Source organism: Echinops telfairi, unplaced genomic scaffold (assembly GCF_000313985.2).
Source record: "Echinops telfairi isolate 266 unplaced genomic scaffold, ASM31398v2 ScPeMD7_7420;HRSCAF=8458, whole genome shotgun sequence".
Taxonomy (NCBI): Eukaryota; Metazoa; Chordata; class Mammalia; order Afrosoricida; family Tenrecidae; genus Echinops; species Echinops telfairi.
This window is the reverse complement of record NW_022111320.1, coordinates 3,983,557-3,998,422: the sequence shown is the minus strand read 5'-3', so window position 1 is coordinate 3,998,422 and position 14,866 is coordinate 3,983,557. Positions and strand designations below refer to the sequence as shown.

The following is a 14,866-nucleotide window of genomic DNA, read 5'->3' as shown; positions in this document are numbered from 1 at the left end:
ACTGAAGATACTTCAGCCAGAGTCCCGGAGTCTTGAAATAGTCCTAATGCCACCTTGAGTACCCTGCACTCATGTCTAATTCTGAGCAGTGTCCCTGACAGTCCAGGAAGGCAGGGAAGAGCAGTCTACCTATGGGAAAGACTGATAGATTCAGCAGGAACACAAAAAAAAATAAAAAAGGCAGTCTTAAAATAGTTCCCCTCAAGATGAAGACAAGTAAACAGAGGAAGGCACTCTCCTTTATCTTCCCCAATTCTGGCCTGATTGCACAACAAAAGACCACTCTTGACTCCCTTGACTACAAAAGCTTTTTTTTAAAACAAAGACCTGTTTAGATGTTACTGTGTGTTCTATTGAAAAAAAATCAAACAACCCGCTCTCTGCTCCTCCTCATGCCATAGGCAGCTGCCTCTCCCATTCCCCTGCAGTCCCAGCTGCATTCCGGAGACCAGATGGTGAAGGTCGGAGTGAAGAGATTCTCCGAATTGGGTGCCTGGTCACCAGGGCTGCTTTCCAGTATGGCAAAGTGGATGTTGTTGCCATCAATGACCCCTTCATTGATCTGCACTACATGGTCTACATGTTCCAGGATGATTCCACCCACAGCAAGTTCAATGGCACTGAGAATGGGAAGCTTATCATCTTCCAGGAGCGAGATACCGCCAACATCAAGTGGGCTGAGGCCGGTGCTGAGTATGTCGTAGAGTCCACTGGTGTCTTCACCACTGTAAAGAAGGCTGGGGCTCACTTAAAGGGCGGTACCAAAAGGGTGATCATCTCTGTCCCTTCTGCCGATACCCCCATGTTTGTGATGGGTGTGAACCATGAGAAGTATGACAACTCCCTCAAGATTGTCAGCAATGCCTCCTGCACCACCAACTGCTTAGCCCCCCTGGACAAGGTCATCCATGACAATTTTGGCATCCTAGAAGGACTCATGAACACAATCCATGCCATCACTGCCACCCATAAGACCGTGGATGGCCCCTCTGGGAAACTGTGGCATGATGGTCGTGGGGCTACCTAGAACATCATCCCTGGATCTACTGGGGCTGCCAAGGCTGTGAGCAAGGTAATCCCAGAGCTGAATGGGAAACTGACTGGCATGGTCTTCTGTGTCCCCACCCCTAATGTGTCCGTCGTGGATCTCACCTGCTGTCTGGAGAACGCTGCCAAGTACGATGACATCAAGAAGGTGGTGAAGCAGGCGGCCGATGGTCCCCTCAAGGGCATCCTGGGCTACACTGAGGACTAGGTTGTCTCCTGTGACTTCAACAGTGACCCCCACTCTTCCACCTTTGATGCTGGGGCTGGAAACGACCTCAATGACTTCTTTGTCAAGCTCATTTCCTGGTATGACAATGAATTTAGCTACAGCAACAGAGTGGTGGACCTCATGTTCCATATGGCCTCCAAGGAGTGAGAGCACCCCTGGACCACCAGCCCCAGCAACAGCACTGGAGGAAGAGAGGCCCTCAGCTGCTGGGGAGTCTTTGCCCCCAATTCAATTGCCCAACACACCGAGAATATTCCATCCAGACCCCCTGAAGGAAGGGGAGGGGCTTAGAGAGGCTGACCTTGTCATGTACCATCAATAAAGTACACTGTACCCCCCCCCCAAAAAGAAATGAAAAACTCCAACAACCAACAACTCTGTATATAAAACTACACTGCATGTCAGCCCCGTTCCCACCTGTCTTTTCTCTTTTGGCATAGGGTGAATAAAGTTTTGTTTTTCCTCACTAAAAACAAAAACAAAACAAAAACTCAAGGCCATTGAGTTAATCCTAATTCACAGCAACAGAGTACAACTGCCCCTGTGGGTTTCCACAACTGTAAATCCTTTGCAAGAGTAGAAAGCCTCATCTTTCTCTGTGAAGTGGCTAGTGGTTTTGAACTGCTGACCTTGAAGTTAGTAACCAAACACATAACTCAGTACACCACCAGGCCTTCAGATCAGAATAAGGGGTTAAAAAACAACAGCAACAAAACCTATAGGATACGTAAGAAAATATAAACCAATGACCAATGTATATTTATAAAACTAAGCTGATAAGTGACATCATCACACTCTACTTAGTACAAGACCAATAAAGCAGTAAGAACATAGAAGAGACAAAATAACTATAATTAATAGGTCAAATCTTCATAAATATATATTGGCCATTGTTGCTGTTGTCAATAAGCTGCTGTTATAGGCTGGTTTCAACTCAAGGTGACCCTTCTGTAAAACACAGTAAAATGTTGTCTGGCTCTGTGGCATCGTCACAATCATTGCTATATTTGAGCCAATTTTTGTAGTTAAGGAGTCAATCCATTTCCTTTAGAGTCTTTCTCTTTTTTATTGACCCTCTGCTCTATGGTACACTTTCCATGGACTGATTCCACCTACTATCATGTCCGAAGTATGTAAGTCCAGTTATCCACCCTTTTAAGAATTCTGATTATACTTCCTAAAAGATAGATTTGTCCATTCTTCTGTCAATCCAGGTTATTTTCACCATTTTTCACAAACATCCCAATTCAAAGGCATCAATTCTTCTGCCTTCCTTTTATATATATAAAAATATATAGTACCTAGTTTCCATGTGTATGCGAAGAGATTGAAAATACCATGGCATGCCCTAGTCCTCAAAGTGACGGATTTGCATGTAAACTCTTTTACAACTTGAGATATATGTGACAGTTGCTGTTGAATTGGTTCCAACTCATAGTAACCCTATAAACAACAGAATGAAACACTGCCCAGGTTTGCGCTCTCCTTACGACTGATGATTGCAACGTTTAAGCCCATTGTTGCAGCCACTGCATCACTCCATGTTGTAGAGGGCCTTCCTCTTTTTCCCTGCCCCTCTACTGTACCAAGCATGATGTCCTTCCTCCAGGAACTGGCAGTAGTGAGATGAACTGAAGTGCATGAGATAAACTCTCCCCATCCTTGTCACTAAGGAGCAGCACTCTGGCTCTACTTCTTCCAAGACAGATCTGTTTGCTTTTTCTGGCAGTCCACGGTACTTTCTTCGGCAGCACCAAAGTTCAAATGCATGGATTCTTCTTGGGTCTTCCTTATTAAATGTCCAACTTTCACATTTATATGAGGTGGTTAAAAACACCATGGCTTGGATCCTCAAAGTAACATTCTTGCTTTTCAATGCTTTAAAGAGGTCTTGTGCAGCAAATTTACCCAACTAAATGCATCTTTTGGTCTCTGGACTGCTGCTTCCATGAGCATTGATTGTGGACGTCAGACAAAATCCTTGACAACTTCAACCTTTTCTCATGCTTATCATGATGTTATCTATTGTAATCCACCCTGGTTGCACATAGTTGCATACGTTTTCAGCAGGCACATGGCAGGTTGTTTAAAGGCCTTTCTCCAATCTTTATGCTACATTCTTCTTCACATAAGCCAAGTTCTCTGATGATTTGTTCAGCATAGACACTAAGTCAAATACAGTGAGAGGATACAAACCCTAATGCACATCTTTCCTGATTTTTAACTATGCAGCATCCCCTTGTTCTGTTCACACAACTGTTTCTTGATCCACGTACAGGTTCTGTAGCAGCACATGAAGTGTTCTGAAATTCTCATTCTTCTCAAGGTTGTCCATAGTTTGTTAAGAACCAAACAGTCAAATGCATTGGCATAGTCAATGCAACACAAACATCTTTCAGGAATTCTCTGATTTCTGTCAAAATCCATCTGACATCAGCAATGATTTTCCTTACTCCATGTCTTCTTCTGAATCCGGCCTGAACTTCTAGTAGCTCCCGATCAATGTACTGCTGCAACCATTGTTGGGTTATCTTCTACATAATTTTACTTGCATGTGAAAACAATATTGTTTTATAAGTTGTGCATTCTGTTCTGTCAGCTTTCTTAGGAAAGAGTACAAATATGGATCTCATCCAGTTAGTTGGCCAAAGAGCTAACTTGCAAATTTCCTGGCATAAGCAAATGAGTGCTTCCAGTGCTTCATCAGCTTGTTGAAACATTTCGATTGGTATTCCATCAGTTTCTGGAGCCTTGTTTTTAGCTAATGCTTTCAGTATAGATTGGATTTCTTCCTTCAGTACCATTGGTTCTTGCTCATATGCCACCTCTTGACATGGTTGAATGGCGACTAGTTCTTTTTGGTACAGTGACCTCTTTTGGTCCAGTGGATTCTTTTCAATCTTCTTTTGATGCTTCCTGCATCATTCTATAGTTTGGCTATATAATTTTCCAGTATTTCAACTCAAGTTTAAATTTTTTTCTTGAGTTCTTTCAGTTTATGATACACTGATTGTGTTCTTCCTTTTTGGTTTTCTAACTTAGTTGTTGCACATCTCATTAAAAGGTTTTACTTTGTGTTCCTGAGTTGTCTTTTGAAGTTTTGTTAAGCTCTTTACCTTCATCATTTCTTCCATTTGCTTAAGCTACTCTATGATTAAAAGTAAGTTTTGGGATCTCTTCTGACATCTACTTTGATATTTTCTATCTTTCGTATCTGTTTAAGGACCTTTAGTTTTCTTCAGGTATGACTGCTTGTTTCTGAAGTCCTCCTACAGCTCATCTGGTCTTCTGTTATTAGTGTTCAGTGTGTCAAATCTGTTACGTTCTCGAAATTCAGGTGGGATGCACCCAAGGCTATATTTTAGCTCTCATAAACTTGTGTTAATTTTTTTCAGCTTCAACATGAACTTACATATGAGCAATTGAGGGTCTGCTCCAGTCACCCTCTGGCTGGGCATTAGCAACTAATTTTGAACCTTCCTATTGTCTCTTCCCACAGATGTAGTCAATTTGATTTCTGTATAGTCCATCTAGAGAAGTCCATGTGTGTAGCCAACATTGTGTTGTTGATAAAGGGATTTGCAAAAATGTCGTTGGTCATGCAACATTCAATCAAGGGAACTCTAGCTTCGTTTCTATCCCCAAGACCACTGTTTTCCAAGTATTCTTTCTTCTTCTTTGGTTCCATCTTTTACATTCTAATAGCCGATAATTATCAATGCATCTTCATTGCACATTTGATCAATTTCAGACTAAAGATGCTGGAAGAATTCCTCAATTTTGCATCACTAGATTAAGTGGTTGATGTATAAATTGGAATAATAGTTGTATTCACTGAATATCCTTATATATAGGAAAACATTATCCTATTACAAACAGCATTGTACTTCAAGATAGCTCTTGACCTGTCTTTTTTGACAGTGAATGCAAAACCATTCCTCCTAAATCTGTCATTACTGGCAGAGTAAACCATATGATTTTCTGACTCAAAATATTAGTACCATTTACATTCTCCTTCTTTGAGGTTTCTTGGGAAACCTCAAACCTTGGGAAGGTTTCCTCCCATATACAGTGTATGCTGGCTTCATAGTGGGGACTTATTTAACTTTTCAAGACAGAAGGATGTTTGTTGGTGACATACTGCTGTGTTGTGGTTATTATATGAGTTTATTCTCCTGGAGGAGTGACTGTATCAAACTTTTCTTTCATTGAGCTCCTGTACAGTGAGATCAGGCTGTACTACTTACTGTTTTCTCTGAGTTATTGGGAAGGTGAAGAGTTTGAGATTAGGTACTAGTCAAGTGCATAGTTTTTCATGTGTCATCCCACCTGTACTATCTCACAAGAATTCCTCAGACATCTGTGTCCGACACAATATTTATAAAAATCTATCATATCTAACAAAACTTGAAAAACATGGTGTTTGCATTCCATTTGTGAAACCATAACCCAAAAAATCTTAAAATAAAAAGTTTTGTAATGAAACTATTAACACGTTAAAAAAATCTTTTGATGCAGGTTTGTCTAATGCAATACATAGGGCTTTCATTTCTTGATTTCTGATTGAAGGGTATGGTTGTGGATCTCTAAAAAATGAAATCTTCGACAGCATCAATCTTTTCTCCAATCAACATGATGTTATTTATGGGTAAAATTTTGAGAATTTGTGTTGTCTTTTTCTAGATATGTAATCCATATTGAAGATTGTAGTTTTAAAAAATCACCATCAGTAAGTGTTTCCAGTCCTCTTCCCATTGAACAAGCAAGATGTGTCATCTGCAGATCACAGGTTGTTAACGAATTTCCTCCAATCCTTAAGTCCTATTCGTCTTCATATACTCCAGTGTCTTAGATTATTTGCTTTGAATATAGACAGAATGAATATGGTGAAAGATACAACACTGACACTCATATTTCTTATTTTAAGTTTTGCAGTACTACCTTATTCTTTTTGAATGTCTGCCTCTTGGTCTTAGAAGCATAAATAAGTATTTTGGAATTCTCATTCTTCACATGTCATCCATGGTCTGTTATGATCCACATAGCTGAACATTTTTGCATAGTCAATAAAACATAACTAAACATCTTTCTGTCTTACAAAAATGTATCGAGAATTATCTCCTTTCAGTCAAAATCCATGTGACAACTACATTGACATCCCTTATTCCACAACCTCATTTGAATATGGCTTAATTTCTGGTGATTCTTTCAATACACTGGTGCTACTGCTTTTAAATGATCTCCAACAAAACGCTACTTGTATATGATAGTAGTAATGTTGTTTGATAATTTCAACATTCGGTTTGGCCACTTTTTCTTGGGAATTGACAGACATATGGATCTTCTATGTTGCAGTGAGATGGCTGCATAGCGGTCATCCAAATTTGTTGGCATAGATGAGTGAGCATTTTCATTGTTGCATCTGTTTGTTGAATTGCCTTATTAAGGAACTTAGATGTGCTGTTAATTCACATAGCCTTGTTTCCCACCAATAGTTTTAGTGCAGCTTAGATTGCTTTCTTCAATACCATCAGTTATTGTTTATCCTTATATCTGATAGGAAATAAACTTCCTTCTCAAGTGTACATAGAGTTTTATAACAATAAAGAAAGCAAAAGTCAGCTTTGTAAAGTGTAAATATAAAATATTCTCCAGTAAAAACAAATTAAAATCAGTAATTAATAATAAATTTAATTACCAAGCAGTTCATATATACCTGGAAATGAAACAACTACTGGCGGGCTTCTAAGCACAGAAGTTTGAACATTTCTATGAAACGGCTAATTTACTAGGAAAATCCAGTTTACCAGAAGTATACTAATTCCAGGCAATCAAAGTCACTGCTGTTGAGTCTATCCTGGCTTCTCATAGAGACACTATAGGATGGAATAAAATGGCCCCTGTTGGTTTCCGAGGCTGTACATCTTTATAGTTTAGGACGTTTAGCACATTGGTGTGTTTGGGACACACACTTCTTAAACACACACCAAAGTTAGAAGATCCATACTAACTGAGCCCTGGTGGCACAGTGAGTTAATCACCGGGCTGCTCTCTACCAGAGGAGAAAGATGAAACTGTCTGCTCTCACAAGGATTTACAATCTCAGAAGCTGTAGGGAATAGTCCTGCTCTATCCAAAAAAGGGTTGCTGAGTCAGAAATGAATCTATGAGAGTGGGTTGGGTTTCGCATTTTGGTTTGGTATAAAGCAACATTGATTAAGACAGAGTTATATTGGCAAAAGGTTGGAAAAACTTAGATTGAGGGAACAGAATTAAGAATTCAGACTAGATCTGTTCAATGGCAGGCAATTGATTTTTAACAAATATACAAAAAGTCAGAAAGAGCCAAGAGAGAAAAGACTGTCAACCTTCATGGATGAAAGCAAATTCTGGCTGAGGTCCAGAAACTGGTAGATGAAGACTGGGGATTACCATTGATGCAATAGCTACTGAAGTTGAGATCTCACATGGTTCAACACTTTGAATTTTAAACAAACATCCTGGCCTCAGCAAGCTTTAGGCTCTGTGGGTGCCAAAAGTGTTACATCAAGATCAGCTAGTTAAAAGTGGCAATCTTTCGATCAGTCTTTTAAGCAAGATCCAAGCTAATGAAGCAGACTTTATGGAATGACTCATATCTGGGGGACAAGTCATGGATTTCCCAATCCAATCAAACAATGGCTTCCAAGGGATCTTCTAGGTCAGCTCAATTCAATTCAGAGAAATCAACTTAGAAGGTATGGTGACGATTTGGGAGGGGAGTGGGGACTGCTACGGGGTAATCTTGATGGAGTTTGAAGACACAGGGCAACCATGGGGGTTACAGAAAAAGAAATTTTAGGAAACTGCATTGGTGAGAAAAAGGCAAGCAAAGTTTGGTCAAGAATTTTTTCCCCAACATGATAATACACTGCTTAGTTCTGAAGGGTAGCGAAGGTTCTTTTTGCTCCCCAAATTTTAATAATGTTGAAAAAGAACATGATTTGAGTTCTTCAAGGATGACAAAACTGTGATTTTGATGTGGGGTCAATTGAAAGCACAGAATTCTCAATTCTTTGGGGAAGAATAAGAAAATTGAAAACACGGTGTGCAGAAGTGTACAGGCCTGGTCGGAGGATTCATCAAGAAATAATGACTTCACATTTTGATATTTTTGTTTAATAAAGGTTTCTCAGATTTTTCATCTATGTTTTTTACCTTCCCTATATTAAAAAATATGAAGGGGCTTCGAAAAATTCATGGGAAACTCCATCATCTTTTGACTTAATTTTTCCATGAACTTTTTGAAGTCCCCTCATATGCAGAAATAAAGTCAGATAGACCTATCTATATGTGTTGTGAGTGTAGTCCCTTTTGCCAACACATCTATTTACTTTGCCGTCCTGCTTATGTAGCCACGTGTAGATTAGTGTTTGTTACTGATCATGTAGGAAGAATTGTGTGTTAGTATTCACCTTTATTGACTTGCAATCTTGGGCATCTCCCTGAGCATTTTCTTTCCTTAAGTGACGTTGGGCTGATCACCCTTATTGTATGCTGCTTTTCTCTTCACACGACCCAATACATGTGCATTCTCTAGTGAAGGAGCCCTGATGACATTGTGGGTTAGGGCAGTGAACCCCTAAGCTGATGCTTCAAAATCTGCCAGTTGAAGAGAGGAGGCTGTCAGCTCCTGTGAAGATTTACAGTCTCAGAAACCCTTCTTGCGTTGCAATGAATTGGAATCACCTCCACAGCAGTGGGCTTAGTTTTTGTTTGTTATTTAGTACAATTTACCCTCCCTTCTTGCCTCTCACTATAACTATCAAATCATTTTTCTCTGTATGCAAATCTTTCCTTGATTTTTATAATAAAATAATAAACTGACACAGTATTTGTTCTTCGTGATTGATTGATTTCACTTAGCATAATGCCTTCCAGGTTCTCATACATTATGAAGTATTTCGTGGATCCCTTGTTGTAGAACCCCTGAGACTACACCCCTTAGTTATTTTTTAAGCCTGGAATTGAATTTAGCCCCATGGCTCAACTTTCAGCCAAACAACAGACAGGACTATGAGATGGACAAAAACCAGGAAGGTACATTCTCTTTAAAACAGTCAAGCAGCAAAATGGCAACATTTGCCCAAGAATAAAGCTCGAAGGGCAGAAATGGAGAGAAGGACAAATGGACATGGTAAGACACAGAAAGAAATCTAGCTCTTTGTATATCAAAGGGGGAAGAGCTTATTATGGAAATTGGAATCAATATCAAGAAAAATATGTATGAACTATTCACTAGAAACCAATTTCATCTGTAAATTTTCACTCAATCAACAACAAAATTTTTTTTAAACAAGTAGGCAAAGATGATATACTCAATGATACCTACCGTATATAAGCACACAGAGATGCTCAACATTATGCATCATGTGGGAAATGCAGATCAGTATTACAATGAGATACCCTTGTACGCATAACCAAAATTAAAACAAAGCAAAAACAAACACACAATACCTAAGAACTAGCAAAGATATGAACCAACTGACTTTTTCCTAATATGTTGGTGAGCAGGCAAAATGAAGGGTTCAGTCACTTGGGAAAATTGTTGGCAGCTTTTCATAAAGGTAAACATATCCCAGTCCTAGATATTTGCCAAAGTGAAAGCTCAGGTCACCCCAAAACCTACATATGCATATTTATAATAACTTAATTCATTTGTAATTACCGTATATACTCGAGTATAAGCCGAGTTTTACAGCACATATTTGGGTCGGCTTACACTCGAGTATATAGGGTAGGTACCATTGAGTCAGTTCCAGCAACACGCTGTATAACAGAGTGAAACATTGCTTGCCCTAATCTCCCTCAGCACTGTTTGACTAATAAATCCACACAATGAACTGCCATGCAGCAATAATAAACGGATAAACTACTGATACATGCTGCAGCATGGGCACAACTAAAATGGTATTATGTTAATTAAAAGAAACCAGAATCAAACAGCTACATGTTAGATGGCTCCCTTTATCTTACATATTGCAAAAGACAAAACTGTAGGGATGGAGCATAAGTGTGTGGTTTCCAGGATTGGGAGAAAGGAGGGACACATGCTAAAGGAACATAAGGAAGTTCTGGAGGGTGTTGGGATTGTTTTGCCTTGATTCTGAGTGTGCCTTCACAACTGTTTGTATGTGCACTTGCCAAAATTCAATGAACTGTGACTTATAAAATATATCTCGACTTTAAAAACCTCATGGCAAAATTACAATATCTTTCAGTTCCATTTTTCCACGAACTTTTTGAAGCCCACTCATATAAAGTGAACTCTCACAACTCAATAATACAAACAATTTCTATGAAAATGTTCAAGAGCTCTGAATACATATTTCATAAAAGTATGTAAAGGACCAATGCTTGCATTAAAAGATGCTATGAGAATTCCTCAATGAGATACAACATACGCAATAAAATTGCTAAAATTCATGCAAATAAACTACCACCACCAGATGATGTGGACAAATGGAAATGCACTTTGCAACTGGCAGTTTCTCATAAAGTTAAAGCTATGTGTACTATATCACAAAGCAATCCAATTCCGAAGTATTTACTCGAGAAATGAAAATATGTATGTTCACATGTAGACTTTCATTCAAATGCTCATAAACGTTCTACTAGTAAATTAGAAAACAAACCCATCTATTCACCAATTGGTGAACAGATGAACTGGCACAGCAATACAAGGAATACTATGCAGTAATAAAAAGAAATGATACTGATTGCAATGTGGCAAACCTGACAAGTACTATGACAAGGAAAGACTACAGATACAAAAGACTACATACTCTAAGATTACATTTACATGGTATTCTAAAAGGAGCAAAACTATAGTGACATAAAACAGATGAGCGGTTTCCACAGTCCGGAGAAGGTTAGAGAGGAATCACTTCAAAGCACTACTAGGGAACTTTTGGGGTAACGTAAGTGTTCTTTAGTATGATTTTGGTGGTAGTTACATAACTATTTACATTTGGCAAGACTAATTTGAGTTTTATACTAAATATTGGGAAATTTAATTATACTAGAGAAAACAAAAATAAGTAATAATTTAATAGATCTAAACCCAACCACCCAGAAACAATATCCTATTAAACATTTGATGTACATCATCCCGGATACTTTCTAATGTAAACATTAACTTTTAAAAAAAACTAAAGTAGGATCAGGTTTCTCATGCTGTTCAGAAGCCTCTTTCTCAAATCCAAAATGTAACCCTGCTTACATATATATATATATATATATATGATATGAACTTCCTAGCTGTGAGTGAACACAAAAAATTTCTAGTGTACAATGCCTTTTTATTGTCATTCATTATTTGAACCTTTGCAAAACTTAAAAACTCAATATACAACTCAGTTTAATTCATAGGGCTTGCATTTTCTAAGGAATAAATTTTTTACTTATGCTAAGTAAAATTAATAGAAATCCTTTATAAAAGTAAAACACATCCATATGACAGGACAGTTAAAAATAAATTAACACTAAGTAAGTAAACATTAATGAAAGGAGTTTTGGGTAGGGAGAAAGATTTACTTGTTGCCATCAACTCTTTGTAAATTTAAGGGAAGATGCTATACTCACACACAAAATGGGCCATTCTATTTAAACAAGTTTTTTATTATTATTATTAATGAAAGAAAAAAGAAACCCCAGGGTCTAAAATGTAATGAGTGATCCTATTAGTTCCACCAGACTAAAATCATACAGTCTACGTATGTGGTCTTTTTAGCCACATCTGTCATGAACCATTTTTACATGACAAAATGCAAAATACTGAGCACCGATTTACTACATGAGACCTGGGAAAGTGTTCCTCATGTGATTTACCCCTAAAAAGAAAAGACTGTTGTGTTAGAAGCTAGGTAACCATTCTTTGAAGTGCAAGCCCAGGATTTACACATTTTAGAACCAAATCCTAACGCAAAGAACCCAAACAGAGTAAATAAAAATGTGGTATACTAACTGTAATAGAAAAACAAAGTAAACATCCATCATTATTTTCTTAACATCCAAATATTTTGCTTAGAGAGAAAACAAGAATCATTTATTAAAAGGTTTAAAATACACATAAAGTGATTATATAGTAGATGCTCAATAAAGGCCACTCATTACTTTAAATACTTCATAAATCACAGTTTATTATATATTTTATACTCTAATGTCCTATTAATTTTAAAAGTTCTGTTATACTAAAATGGAAATTTTACTGAACATAAAATATTCACTCTAGAAAAATTTCAAATTGTTTCTTTGACTTAACATCTGAAATCTGCATGAATTATTCTTTGGTAAAATTCTTTACATAGTATCATTGTACTCTTATGAAGAAACAAAAACAAAACAAGGCTTTTCATCTTTCTAATAAAAGATAGGTTCTTTCCAAATTTCCTAATAGTGTAAATTAAAAAAATATTTAAGGGTGTTCAGTCACCCACAAAACCCATTACATAATTCTGCAGTGAATGCATTATTCACAGTGATTCTAAGGTTGCTGAAAAAGAAACTGCATATTTGATATATAAACAAGCATTCAAATCTTATACACTTGTCAGTCTTTCAATAATGAAGTCGGGAAAAATAAATTCACAGACACCCAAGTGAATTGGCAACTGTAAGTGACAGAAGCCCTTCTAAATCCTCTGTTTACACTGGGGATTAGTGGAGTGGATTTTGATTTGCAAACTGAACAGTCCATGGTCAAGGGAACCTGCTCCCTGTCAGCCTGCGGGGCATAAGGACAAAGCACGGTCCTGGTAGGAAGTGACCCATAAACGTATTCCTACCCAGGATTCATACAAAGCCAGTCTGCCTCACAGAGACTCCATATGACCATTAACTGGCCTGCCAGGCCTGCCAGGAGGCCTAATTACAGGTCTACAGAGCCCAATAACAAAAGCTGAAGGGCTTTAGCCTAGGGATGATCTGCTTTATACTGACTTGAGAGAGTCCATATAGAGGACCCAAAAGAAAGAGGTTTAGCTTTAAAATTCTCCCCAGAGTCCAGCATTGTACTCAAGTCTAGAGAGCCCACATGCAACATACTTCAGCTAGGCTTAAACATACCACTCTCCAAAATTAACATTCAACTACTGTCTGCTTAACATCTGTTCAAACATGGCAAGTTGCTGTGATATTGTTAGGCTCTATCTGGTAGCTTTCTTCTTACTAGATATTATTAGGAGTAAGTAATTGCCATTTAAATATAAATGTGTACATCACAATAAAACAAACGACATGCTTTTAAAAAGAAATTGTTTACTTAAAAATTTGCAACTGGAAGCACTAATTATATGTTTGGATTAACACAAAATAAAAATCATGTTTATTATAGACAATTGAAACAACATTATCAAGCTGATTTTGCATCAAAGCTCTTCAATTTTAGATAATTTCTGACGTTTGCATAAAACATAACTGATGAGGAAAAGCTGTAGCCACTTCCAGAACCAATGAAATCATTTTCTGTTTTACCCATCTGTTCCCTGGATAGAGTACCATTCTTAATTCTTGACCATTTTTCTAACAGTACATGCACGCTTGCATGAAGAGCATGTGTGGCACGACCTCTCTACTTCAACCTTCTCATGAAGCCGCTCCGGGAAGGCTATCACAAGCTACCCACGCCTACTTGCCAACATTTCTAGAACACTCACTCACGTCCTAGGCGCTAAACACTTTACCACATTAATCTCTTTGGACCTCATGACAACTCTCTGGGGTATATATGAGTATCATTTCCATTTCATAAATGAAAAAACAAGACTCAGGAGGCTTTGATAACTTTCCCATAGTTTCAACAGTAAACAGTAGAATCCTGAAAAAACACTCAGGCCCAAATGATTCAGAACTTAGCCATAATACTATATCATCTCTGATACTAATAGCTAACATTACTGAATATTTGCTATGTACCAGGAACTGTCCCTAAGTGCTTTATGAATGATAATTCTTCTAAGCCCTATAACAAACCAAAACCAAACTCACTGCCATCAAGTCAATCCCTAGCAACCCTACAGAACAGAGGGTTTCTGAAGCTGTAAATTTTTACTGGAAGAGAAAGCCTCATCTTCCTCCTGTGGAGTAGCTGGTGAATTTGAACTGCTGACTTTGTGGTTAGCAGCCCAACTTGTGCCACTATGCCACCAGAGTGCCCAACCCTATGACAACCACCCCTTAATTAGGTATTATTAACATCTCTCTTTTACAGATAGATGAGAAAACTAAGAGGGTAAAAAAGGAGAGCCACCTGCCCAAGGTCACAAGGTCAGTCAGTGGAGCTCGCTATAAAGCTAGATTATCAAGGACAATGAGGCAAAAGCCTACATATGAGTGACGTTTGAAAACTATCTATATGGAAGTGAAATTAACTTTTCCCAACAGTTTTATTGGTGGGTAATTCACATATCATATAATATAGTTCAATCACATCAAGAAGAGTTGTACAATCATCACCATAATCAGTAAATTAACTTTTCAATCACTTGCTCTATTTCCAGGACTGATGAACCCCTCAGGACCGTGGTGAGAGTGGCGGTACTGGGAGGGTGG

General features: G+C 38.0%; 1 pseudogene; it reads left to right on the top strand.

Moving 5' to 3' along the window:
• The first annotated feature begins 452 nt into the window (after positions 1-452).
• On the top strand, positions 453-1,450 carry LOC101659730 (annotated as a pseudogene).
• Positions 1,451-14,866: the final 13,416 nt, after the last annotated feature.